Below are 12,957 nucleotides of genomic sequence, written 5' to 3'. Positions count from 1 at the left end.
TAAGAGTTTGACCGTCACTTCTACCGCTGTATATTCTTTAGAGTTTATAAGGAACCAAGCGAAGGAAGGGCTAAATAAATAAATAAATAAATAAATAAATAAATAAATCGTATTCAATGTTTGTGTCTATGCTGCTTACGCATTCGTCAAACAGGTCCTGAAACGTCGGGTTTTTTCAAAACTTTTGGTTGGAATCAAAATAATCTCCCAGTCATACAGTTCATATGCACCAAGGTTCATTTTTATTCCTTTTCTTGAAGTGTTACTATGCATATAATTTCAACTCTACAACTGAAATACCTTGACATTTATACGTATACTGTATTGAAATTAAATCATATTAAAAGTCATATTGGAAGTCATACTGAGCGCGACTGTACGTGACCGGCTGCGGAAAGCGTATATAATAATACCTACGATAGTGTACCGACGTAATAATGACACCATCTCATATACCTATTCTGGTTTGATCAGTGCAGAAGTTCCGTCCCTATCTCGATGGCCGTCATTTCACTGTCGCTACAGACCACCACGACTTATGCTTACTTTCAATCATTTGTCTGCGCGCTTATGTACGTGGGTTGTACCTGTGCAGGAGTATTGCTCTTACATCATTTACAAGTCTGGTAACAACATTCGGGCTGTTATACTAATGAAACATGTCACTTGTATTTTCATGTGACCATAAAATTCAACTGCAAGACTCAGGCGCTCTGTCTCGCTGTCCGCTTCCTCCTGCCTGCAGCTCAACGTCGGTAAGAGTTTGACCGTCACTTCTACCGCAGTCCTGTCACTTTCGGACAATGAGCAAGCATTGAGCTCCCATCAGCTGTGTGACCTGTACCGTATAGACGTAAAAAGACCACCACTCTGCAGCTTCCCGTACACCTAACACGCGACTTCATCGTCACATCTCCCAATTTGAGCAGAAAAATTGATTTCTGTACCACCACATTTACCCTACTGACAATCATAGCTGGGTGTCTGTGCTACCACGTTCCTTTCGACTCCATGTGGCCTTCCAAGACGACTTGACCTCTGGCCATCTTGGAAAAAAAACAAGAAAAATCACGACCATTTCTAATGGCCTGGCGTTTTCACTATCTCAGCCAAGTACGTCAATTTCTACTTTTCATGCCATCGTCGTAAATTTCCGACATCTGCTACTACCGGCCCATTCCAACAAATTCCGTGCCCCGCAACGCCATTCAGCGTTATGCTATTGACTTTCACGGGCCATTTCTGGTCATATCTACTGGCAAATGAAGAATAGGGACTGCCATAGACTATCGCCGTGCTAATCTGAGACATTTGTGACTACTGACTCAGCTTCGAAAGTTGCTAACTTCGTTCTTCATTCCATTGTTCTGCGCCATGGTGTTCCTCGTATTATTCTGAGTGACCATGGAAGGGTGTTCTTTGAATAGTTGTTAAAAGAAGTGTAGAGCGCATTTGGAACTATGCGCAAGACAGCTTCAAGATACTAGCATCCTCACACCAACAGCATCAACGAATCATTTCATTCCGCTCTGGTTTTCATATGCATCTAACCAGACCTCAAAAACTGGGATACGTTTCAACCATATCTGACCAAAGCTTATACTACAAGGCCTTTGAACGTACAACTGGTTACTTGTCATTTTTTTTCGTTTTCTGACGTTCCCACATTTTCTTTCTCGATGTTTTTTTCTTCACCTGCAATATCTACTCATATTCGTTTTCTAGTAAAAAATACATTGCCCAAACCGAAAAATAAAGCCATCACGCTCGCTTCAACACAGAAGCGAGACAAAAGGACAGGAAGATTACTTATGGTGCATCCCATCGCGTTGTATTTTTCCCAGCTGGTGACGAGGTGCTGCTTTGGACGCATATTCGTCAAGTTAGTCCCGTGCACGCTTCATCGGCCCTTACTTAGTTTGGAGCAGACTTCTGTTATCGTGTGACACCACCTCTTGTCCCAACAGACCTCCGCCACCGCAACACCGATCGAGACTACAGCACATTTGCCGCATTAACCCCTTCAAGAAACGTTACTCGACACTTGGACTTGCAGAGGCCAGGATCGCCACTTCAACGGGGAAACATTTGTGCGGGGAATTCTTAAGAGATTTTCCCCTGAGAAGTGCATCATCATCGTCATCATTATTATTCATTTTTTCTCCGTACTTATCGTCGCCGTGTGTCATCATCATCATCATCATCTTGTGAATGCCCTCTATAACTCTCGCTACTTGTTCTCTTCAGGCAGAATAAACGGGAGCTAAACGCCAACCAAGATTTCATGGTGTTTGTAGCTCATATAGGCCGGCGTTTTTCGAAAAAAGACAGCTGTCAACTTTGTCACAATCTATGACAAGGCACGTCTATATTGCCCGTTAGCCCACCCATGAACGGTAGCCGCTCCCACACAGTTATTTTGTTCTTACAACGAATTTTCTTATGAGATCAGAACACAGGTGACGTGTGACGCCTTAGTTGTCAGCGGCCGCCTCCGGTGTCCGTAACCAATATATCGCAAAAAACTCGGTACAAAGAACACAATGGTATTCTAACCTGGGTCGGCTGCGTGCCAGCCCAGTATTCTACCATTGAGCCACGCCGGCGCTTTCAACTGTTTCAAAACTGGCTTTAGGCAGCCTTGATGTCGGGAAAGTAATCCCGCTAATATGAGCAATAAAACGTTTTAGAACTTCAAAGGAACAACCAGGCGCCACACAATGCGAACCGCGCAAAGAGTGGGTCGTCCAATATTCCCAACCTTTACAAAAGCTTGTTCTTGTTCCTCCAATAACTGTTCACTTACGCCACAGTCCCCTTTTATCCGCATGTTTCGCATGACATCGAGTGCCATGTTACGTAGGAACTTGGGAATGTTTTTCTACTACAAAGGCTATTATTAAGATTGATAACTGATGTCATTTACTACTTTTCATTCACTAATGATCTGAGGTTCTGTGGGGACGAGTGAAGGCGATATTAATATGCATAATACTGGGATCATATGAAACCTCGTCGTCCTAACTGCTTAGTATGTACGCGCGTTCCTATCATTATACGCACCTTGTGTGGTTGCTGTTCAGTGAAACGAAAACAAATATTGTCTTCAAACGCACATGCACTCGTGCCGAATAACTGTCGCCGCGTACATTTACCATGCAAGTTGTCCATGTCTATTAACTTTTAGACCAGCAGACTTTCGCAGAAAGATGGATATGGTAAAGCTGACATTCGGGCAAGTTAGTGCGGACACTTGACTATGAAGCGGTCGTGAAGGAACAGATGAAAACACCGCAGCTTCGCTTCTCTTAAGCCTTTCCATAGCACCACTTTCATAAGAGCTCCACTTTCGCACCACTTTGATGATATTAAAAATATCAGGCCAAATTCGTAGCTCGTCGAAGGTACTCAGGATGCCCATTAGCCACTAAAAAGAACTGCAACACTGATTGATATATAAAAAAATGAAATTCACTACCTTGCTTTCCGAAGGCGGCAAGCACAAAAGAAAGTGCTAATGTCTTGCACTTGAAGAGTACTGCTCATTGAGCGTGTTGGTGCATGATAAAGTAATATTGCTTCAGCGCAGCTCCCTTTGTGCGTGAATGCTATACAGTATGAACCTTTCATGACGGGTATGAAGCTTTTCCGTCATGACTATGAAGCTGTCATGACGGAAAAGATGAAAACACCGCAGCTCTGCTTCTTTTCAGACTTTCCATCGCACCATTTTCATAATGCGCAAATATTATTAAAAATATTGGGCCAAATTTGAAGCTCGTAAAAGGTACTCTCGATGACCATTAGCCAATAAAAAAACTGCAAGGCTGATTGCAAATATGTAAAACTCGAAATTCACCACCTAGCTTTCCGAAGCCGGCAAGCACAAAAGCAAGTGCTAATGACTTGCACTTCAGTACTGCTGATTGGGCATTTTGGTACATGATAAAATGATATTCTTTTAGCGCATCTGACTTTGAGCTTGAAGGTGCTATACGGTCAAAACGGGGAAAAAACAGTTGACAGTGTTTGTGCTAACTTACAAATTTTGTTTATTGCGTGACCTTACAGCATACTCTATAGCTCACCCCTTGTGACGCCACACACATGAGAAAACCGAAAACATGTGGTGCAGCACACGTTACCAAAAAAAGTTTAGTTGTAATATTATCTCAAATTCACAATCCAGCATCAACACTTTACAGCACACGTTCCGGTAGGTTGAGTTCTTTTTCAGGTAAGGCCACAGCTGGTGTACTCACGCACAGCTTTGCACATATTGCATTATTTTTTTCTAATGGTTTAATTGTTGCAAGTGTACCCGGATTCTCAATTATTCCTATATCGAGGGTGTTAAATTGGTGGATAAGTTATGACTCTCGTTCTTCTCGTTCTTGGTTTGATTTAAATCCCGTCTCTAAGAGTGTTACTGATAGTTTGTCGAATGCATGGTGGGGAAGATTTATATGTTTTTACAAAGGCAGACTTGGTGCTGATTACGCATGGGCTCTGTTATTATTGAAACGAATCCTAAATGGTGTTTCTGTTTGTCCGATGTACTGCATACTGCACACGTTGCATTCAAGTAGGTATACCACATTCGTGTGTAAAGCGATGCGAGAAACACACAAAGCAACCAGCACACAATCCAAGTTTCCGATTAACATACGAGGTAACCTAACATGCGATTCCTAACATGCGAAACCTAACATGTGATCCGGGTACACTTGTAACAATCAAAGTATTAGAAAACATTAACGGTAATAATGGAAATAATAACGGAGTTCACGGCACTGCAGCTGCGAAGGGCACTGGAAAACTCAAAATATTTCCAAGTGTAACTAATCTTCCTAAGTACAGCTGTCGTCTGTTTCTGTTTTTACCTTACTATTCAATCATTTGTGCCAAGCATGACATGCCTAACAGCAACCCTGTGCGCAATCGGGAGGCCCCTACTGCACGCGTAATCCAGAAGTGGGCGAAAATTGACATTGCACCCGCTTGCCAGCCTCTGCGGCTATACTCGGCGCCCCTCTTTCGACGAAGAGATGTCGACGAGGCGCTGAGTAGTTAAAGGCTTCTTCTTAAAAAACTTCTTAAAAAAGCTTTTTCCCGCCATCTAACTGCCAGAGCCATGCGGCGCCGTCTGGTAAGAAACAATACGTTAGTGAAAGGAAGGATACACATACCGCAGACATCCTAAAGGCGAAAAGAGAAAAAAACAGAGAGAGAGGGAGGGGGAAGGGGAAGGAAGAGTGAAAGGTGGCGCCCGGGGGAGCCCTCCTCATATTCTCTTTTTTTCCTTCCTCTTTCTCTCTGTCCCCCTCTTATTTAGGATTTATAAACCTGAGCACCAACAAACTGTACCCTCAATCCTGATGAAGGCCAGACTCTGGCTGAAACGTTGAAATAAACCACGCTGTGACTGCTCACGTAAAATATACTTGACAATATTGTCGCAGTGCAACGCGAACAAAAGATGACAGCAGCTTACGGCAGCGAAAAGAGCATGTTCAGGATCAGCTGTACAGCAAGACGCTTGCTTCGTTGTCGTCCCGAAAACCGCCTGACCCACTAGCTGAAATCTACAAAACATGCTTATCATCGTTCTTTTTCGTATAAACACGTGTAACTTGCCCCTCGTTATAGAAGCATCGCCCCGATTCTAATTCAGACCCAGAGTATTTTTTAACGTGCAGTCAGTCGCTCACATATGGCTTCATACGCACTACATGCACAAGTTCAGGCCGGTGCTGGCGACGCCTCGGGCATTGGGGACTGTCGGAGACGACCTCGTAGGTGACGTCACTTAGCTGGCGCGATGCTCGGTATGGCCTGAAATATCGCCTCAGCCGCTTCTCGGACAGTCCACGTTTTTGTACGGGTGTCCAAACCCACACTCTGTCACCGATTTTGTACTTCAAATAATTTATCACCGATTTTGTTTTGTATGACGAGCATTGTAGCGGCCTGCGTCGTAGTCTTGTCGCTGGCGGATCCGTAAGCGGGCGAGCTGCCTAGCTTCTTCCGCGCGTTCAGTGAACACGTCAGCTCCTGTGTCGGTAGCGTCCCATTCATGTGGCAACATCGCATCCAGCATTGTCCGTACCTCCCGTCCATGAACCAAGCTGAATGAAGTCATGCGAGTTGTTTCTTGCTTAGCCGTATTGTATGCGAACGTGATATAGGGTAAAATTTCGTCCCAATTACATCGACAGCATGTCTTCAACAGCATGTCGACATGCTACGTACGTCGTACATCGACAGCACGTCGTACATCGACAGCACGTACATCGACAGCATGTCGTCAATCGTCTTGTTGAGGCGCTCCATTAGTCCATTCGTTTGCGGGTGGTACGCAGTGGTCTTACGGTTAGTCGTTCCACTAAGCATCAGTACGTGGTCTAAAAGAGCTACCGTAAATGCTGTTCCGTGGTCTGTTATCACGGTAGTCGGGGCACCATGGCGTAGCACAATATTTTCTATGAAATATCTCGCCACTTCTGCTGCGGTGCTCTTTTGGATAGCTTTTGTTTCGGCATACCTGGTTAGGTAGTCTGTTCCGACTATTACCCAGCGATTCCCTGCAGTAGAAGTAGAAAGGGGCCCCAAAATATACATTCCTCTCTGAGTAAACGGTGTACGTGGAACCTGAACTGGTTGCAGCTGACCGGCGGGTCTCTTTGGAGGTGACTTGCGTCGCTGGCAATCGAGGCAAGTGTGAATGTGGTGCTTGATGGCTGTTGTGAGTTGGGGCCAGTAGTATTCCTGCTTTACTCTTGCCAATGTGCGAGGGTAGCCTAAATGGCCAGACGTAGGCTCGTTGTGACTTGCTTGAAGCACTTCAGTTTGAAGGGGTGCAGGAATAACGAGCAAATAGGGAGCTCCGATAGATGAAAAGTTTCTTTTGTAGAGGACATCATTGCGTAAGCAAAACGACGATAATGCCCTTGCAAATTCTCTGGGTGCCCTCGAAGAACGTCCGTCCACGTAATTAATCAAATCAGGAAGATCAGAATCGCCTCGTTGTTGTTGGGAAATCATGGACGCGTCGAGAACACCAAGGAAGGCCATATCGCGGTCGTGAGAAAGAAAGCCTGACTGTACTGGTGATCCAGACAGGCAGTCGGCGTCCGTATGGCGCTTCCCAGACTTGTAAATGACCATCATATCGAACTCTTGTAACTTCAGACTCCACCGCGCTAATCGTCCGGTTGAATCTCTTAAATTATTCAACCAACAAAGTGAATGATGGTCACTTAATATAACTTTGAAAGGGCGGCCATACAAATACGGGTGAAATTTCATAACTGCCCAGACCACAGCAAGGCATTCTTTCTCAGTTGTTGAATAATTGGCCTCAGCGTGTGTTAGCGTCCTGCTTGCGTAGGCGATCACTCGTTCCGTGTCTTCTTGCCATTGCACAAGCACCACTCCGAGGCCTACATTGCTTGCGTCAGTGTGAAGCATTGTAGGCGCTTGCTCGTCGAAGTGAGCAAGCACCGGAGGTGTTAGAAGACGTTGGCTGTAAACGCTGCTTGCTGTTCGTCCTTCCACTCAAAGGTGGCGTCGTCTCTAGTGAGGCGAGTTAACGGCGACGCAATCCGTGCGAAGTCGGCGATGAACCGGCGATAGTAGGCGCATAGGCCCAGAAAGCGCCGATCAGCTTTCTTATCGGACGGTACTGGGAACTGTGCCACGGCCGAAAGTTTTTCGGGATCAGGCCGTACGCCGGTGCAGCTGATGACATGACCAAGAAACAGCAGTTCTTCAAAACAAGTGGCATTTCTATGGTTTCAATGTGAGGCCCGCGGAGCGTATGGCTCGTAAAACTTCTAGCCTTTTGAGATGCTCGTCAAAAGTTGGGGAAAACACTATGACGTCATCTAGATAAACTAAGCAGGTCTTCCTTTTTAACCCTGAAAGTACAGTGTCCATGAGCCTTTGAAAAGTAGAGCGCGCTGAGCACAGACCGAAGGGCAGAACTTTAAATTCATATAAACCATCTGGCGTCACAAACGCGGTTTTTTCCCTATCTCTTGGGTCTACCTCAATCTGCCAATATCCGCTTCTGAGGTCTATTGAAGAAAAGTAGCGAGCGTTTCGAAGCCTATCGAGGAAGTCATCAATACGTGGAAAGGGATACACATCTTTCTTAGTCACTTGATTCAGCTTCCGGTAGTCCACGCAGAAACGCAGGGTACCGTCCTTTTTCTTAACTAGTACTACAGGCGTCCCACGGGCTCTGTGATGGCTGGAAAACATCATCTTCAAGCATTTTAGCGACTGGTTGCTGTATCACTTCCCGTTCTTTTGGAGCCACACGATAAGGATTCTGGTGTATAGGCCTTGCTGCGTCGTGGGTAATTATTCGATGCTTTGTTAGCGGCGTTCAACCAGCCCGTGATGTCGATGAAAAGCAGTCCTGGAATTCATCTAGCAGCTCAAGAAGTCTCGTTCGTTCGTCCCTTGACAACGTAGTACCAACGTCAAGATTAAGTACTGATTCTTTTTGAGGTGCTTCGTCTAGGGCCGATAAACTGCCTTGGATTTCTGCAGTATTGTCAAAGTAAGCGACGGCTGTACCCTTCGGGAGGTGTCGGCGCTCAGCACTGAAGTTAGTGAGCCGCAAGTTTGTGCGTCCCGCAGTGACAATGACAAGACCTCAAGCAACTAAAATACCGTGGCTAACTATCAGCGAGCTTAATTGGTCGGCAATACCGTCACCGTCAAACGGCTCATCCCCTGCCACTGAAACAAGCGTACACAATCGGGGCGGGACGACCACATCGTCATCCTTCAGACGCCAAGGCCCTGAACGAGACGTATGTCATGGCTCCGAACAATTGACTAAAGCAGGGCTGTTGTTGTGAAACGTAATCAGACTGTCAGGGACGTTGATGACGGCGCCATGTTTTCTCAAGAAATCCATTCCTATAATCAGGTCTTTACAGCATGAAGCGAGAACGACGAACGTCACCACGAAAGTAGAGCCACCAATGTCGAGCCTTGCTGTGCACATTCCGACAGGCATCAATAATTGGCCGCCTGCCGTCCTTAAGTGAGGTCCCGTCCACGCTGTCTTCACTTTCTTGAGGCGTACGGCAAGGTAATCACTGATAATAGAGAAGTCAGCCCTGGTGTCGACTAAAGCTTTGACTTGCTGTCCGTCCACAAGCACAGTAAGGCCTGGGGTTACAGTTTCGTTGGTATTACGTCTTGTCGGCTTTACAGCGTCCTAAGGTGGGAGTAATGGGGGCTTTTTTTTCTTCGTCTTGACAGCCTGCAACCTTACCCCCTGAGGTCGCCGCCTTCAGTTCCCCCGGTGTGGGCTGGGTGACCTCGCTCCTCTGGTGTCGGTAAAAGTGCGGCGCTGCAACATAGGTGACTGGGCATGAGAAGGAGAGCGTGGTCGATGTCGGAAGCCTGGCTCGTAATCAGTTATAATCTCGTCATCATTGTTACGGCGGCCGTCGAATGGGGGTCGAGGCACCAGAGGTCCTTGAGAACCGACATCGCCACGGTGGGATACGTAGTCGTTGGCATGTCGACTGTCAAACCGTGGCCTGAGAGGGCGAAACGGATCGGCGCGGTGCCAGCAATAGCGGGCTATGTGGCCTACACCTCCGCAGTTGAAACAGAGTGGACGCCTGTCGACAGTGCGCTAGGTGTCTGTTCGGTGAAGCTGTGGATGCCGTGATGACTCCTCACGTGACGAAGGCCATGGCAGGCAGGAAGACGACTGGTCGTATGGGGGCTGGATGGGTGGGCGCGACGATGTCTCCCTCTGTGGTGGTGACCAATGAACAGTTGGATGTGGCGGTTAGTATGAAGGCGGAGCGGGCGGAGGCTTCGAAGGGCGGCGGCGTTCGTCATCGGACGTAGCTCGGGGGCAGGATCAGCTGTCGAGAATGCTTGGTGGATTTCGTCGCGGACGACTTGAGCGACAGATGCCGGGGGTGTGTCCACTACCGGAGTCCGCAACCTTTGCAGTTCTTCACGAACAATCTCTCTAATCATGTCACGCAAGGAGCTATGACTGTCAAACGTCACAGCGGCGGCCAGAATTTAGGGGCTGCTTCACAAGCGGTCATAATGTCGGCAGAGTGGGTGAAGTGCCCGCTCGATAGCCGACGCTTCTTTGATGAAGTTCTCTACAGTGCTTGGCGGGTTGCGCCGAAGTCCGGTGAACAGCTGCTCTTTCACGCCACGCATGAGGTAGCGCAACTTCCTATCTTCGGTCATCTACGGGTCAGCCCTCCGGAATAAACGTGTCATGTCTTCGGCGAAGATGGTGACCGTTTCATTGGGTTTTAGTACGCTTAGCTCTAGTAGTTGGTGGGCGCGGCCACATCTGTCGACATTGGCAAAATTTTCAACCATCTGCTGGTGAAAGTCGGTCTATGTGGACAGGCTGCCTTCTCTGTTCCCGTACCAAGTACGAGCACTGTCATCAAGATAGAAGTAGGCCCGGCTGAGCTTTTCCTGAGCAGACCACTGGTTGATCTTCACGACACGGTCATAGTGATCTAACCAGTCTTCTACATCTTCGTGTGCGCCACCACCAAAGCGTTCAGGCTCCAGCGATTGAAAAAACGTTACCTGGGATGGAGCGGGAAGACTGCTGCCGAGAAGTACAGGCTGGGGCTGGTGTTAGTCATTTCTAGATCTCTTGTAGAGGATTTCTGCGAGGGGTTGAAGTCTGGAGGAAGACCTCGTAGCCGACGACTCAATCGATGGACATGGGTTGCAATAGGCACGTCCGGGCTGGATGAACGGCTCCCACTAGGGGTGTGAAGCATCGGGCAGCGTCGCGGACCAGCTCCTCCACCAGTGTCGCAGTGATGACAGCAGCTTATGGAAGCGAAGAGAGTGTGTTCAGGATCAGCTGTACAGCAAGACGCTTGCTTCGTGGTCGTCCCGAAAACCGCCTGACCCACAAGCTGGAATCTACAAAACATGCTTATCATCATTCTTTTTCATACAAACACGTGTCAATATATATATATATATATATATATATATATATATATATATATATATATATATATATATATATATATATATATATATATATATATATATATATATATATATATCAGTTCATCTTTTCAAGTTAGGCTGTTAGTTGTGTTGTGGTCCCAGCTTGATTTCATATGTGGGATTTCCCGTCCTAAAACCACCACATGACTATGAGAGACACCATATTAGAAGACTTCGGAAATTTCGACCACCTGGGGCTCTTTAGAGCGAACCGAAATCTGAGCGCCAGGCCTACAGCATTTTGGGCTCCATGGAGAATAGCTGCTACCACCGGGATTCGATCCCGTGACCATCGGTTCAAAAGCCGCGTATACCTTAGCCACTAGATCACCCCGATTGGGCGTGATCAAAGCTTCGCTTTGTTGGTCGTCCATTACATGATGCGGGCCGATTTTGGAGATAGCGCAGTATAAGGTAGATTCATCGCCCAGTGTCTGCTCTTTTTTCATTACAAGTATAGAATCGGCAATCGATCGAGCAAAGTGACTGAAAGACGTGGCACGATAATGATGCATAATGACGTCTCGTATTTTTTAGTTTCCACAGAACCATGTGCACTATAGCGGCACAAACGACGTATACAGATGGAAACACGACGGAGCAGCGATGCTGCTGGTGGTAGATGCAGGAGGAGGAGGATTCAAGGAGGAAGGGCAGGGAGGTGGTGGTAGATGTAGGCAGGTGTACACGGAATTGTAGATCCTGAACTTCTTCTGGCTTACAACGACCCTGGATGATTGGCCAAGAATCAGGTCACTTAGAAAAAAACAGGGTCGGTCGGTTTAAATGCGACAATAATCTTAAAACAGTGAATATAATTTTTTTCCCTCAGTACCTTAAAATGTGAATGCAGCAACATTCGTTCGGGGACCAGGAATGGGCTGCATAAATAAGACCATGTTCCCACAGTTCATAGGGGGGTTTGAAAAATAAACAAAAATGCACCACATGTATAATTTTGATTGAACCTGGTCAGTAAAACGAGACACACCGTGGGGCAAAACGAAAGCGCGTGAAAAAGCTTCGTACCTTCAATTTTCGCTGTAGAAACACGTGAAGTTCACTCCGTGGCCCCCACGCAGTCTTCGTGAGCTCACTTCTTGCACTCAACTTAATGACTCTAGAAAGTTCCCGCCAGTGTGTTGCTAGAAAACTGCTAGAAGATAACCCCCTTTACCCGTCTTCTTCTGTGCTACTGGTGTTTTTTTTATTTAACACTTGCACCTAATTACATAATTTAGTGACTCGAAGCCGGATATGTTCTGAAGCATCTTCAAGGCTTTCGACTTCGTCAGCCGGGCTTTGCGAGGCAATGAATTTTGAATTTTCTATCGCTTTGTTTTTTTTATTTTTGGTGTAAAAAAATCTTCGTTAAATTCCATTTCTAGACGTGTTTTCGAATGGCTCTACTGGGAAATTCTTTGAATTCTTTATGCGCACCTTGAGAGCATCCTTGGGAAAGTAGAAGAGCTTCGATGTAGCGCGGATGGAGGAAGTCGTGTTCTCAAAAGCAGTCAGTGTTTTTGTATGTCGTTCTCGACCCATGAAGCTCTATATAATAATTTATTGCACGTCTTAGCCTTCCGAAAGAAAACAGTACCCTTTAAATTAGTTTTACTAAATGGTTGACTTAATCACTGATGAGGGCTGGCGCATTTAAAACCTACAGTACATTAATCTCGGACAACTTACATTCTTTGACATGCACACAAGCACAAGATGATTTTTACTTTTAGCCCCATAGTAATGAAGCCACTAAAGCTTTGATCTAATCTGCGACATTGAGATCAGCAGTGCCACCATAGGCTACCACGATGGGCAGGAGGTATCTGCCAATATCACAGCATGTACTCTCTCCAACATTGGTAAACTTGCTTCTTACATCACAGTCACTGCTTAATTTCTAGTTTAGGG

General features: G+C 46.4%; 1 protein-coding gene across 1 annotated transcript in view; it reads left to right on the top strand.

Annotated features, from left to right (window-relative positions):
- The window catches only part of LOC142775123 (uncharacterized), a 789,190-nt gene that overhangs the window by 734,081 nt on the left and 42,152 nt on the right, over nt 1–12,957 (top strand). The gene's annotated exons all lie outside the window — the stretch shown is intronic.

The sequence above is a fragment of the Rhipicephalus microplus genome, chromosome X (genome assembly GCF_043290135.1).
Source record: "Rhipicephalus microplus isolate Deutch F79 chromosome X, USDA_Rmic, whole genome shotgun sequence".
Taxonomy (NCBI): Eukaryota; Metazoa; Arthropoda; class Arachnida; order Ixodida; family Ixodidae; genus Rhipicephalus; species Rhipicephalus microplus.
This window is presented reverse-complemented; position numbering and strand designations above follow the sequence as displayed.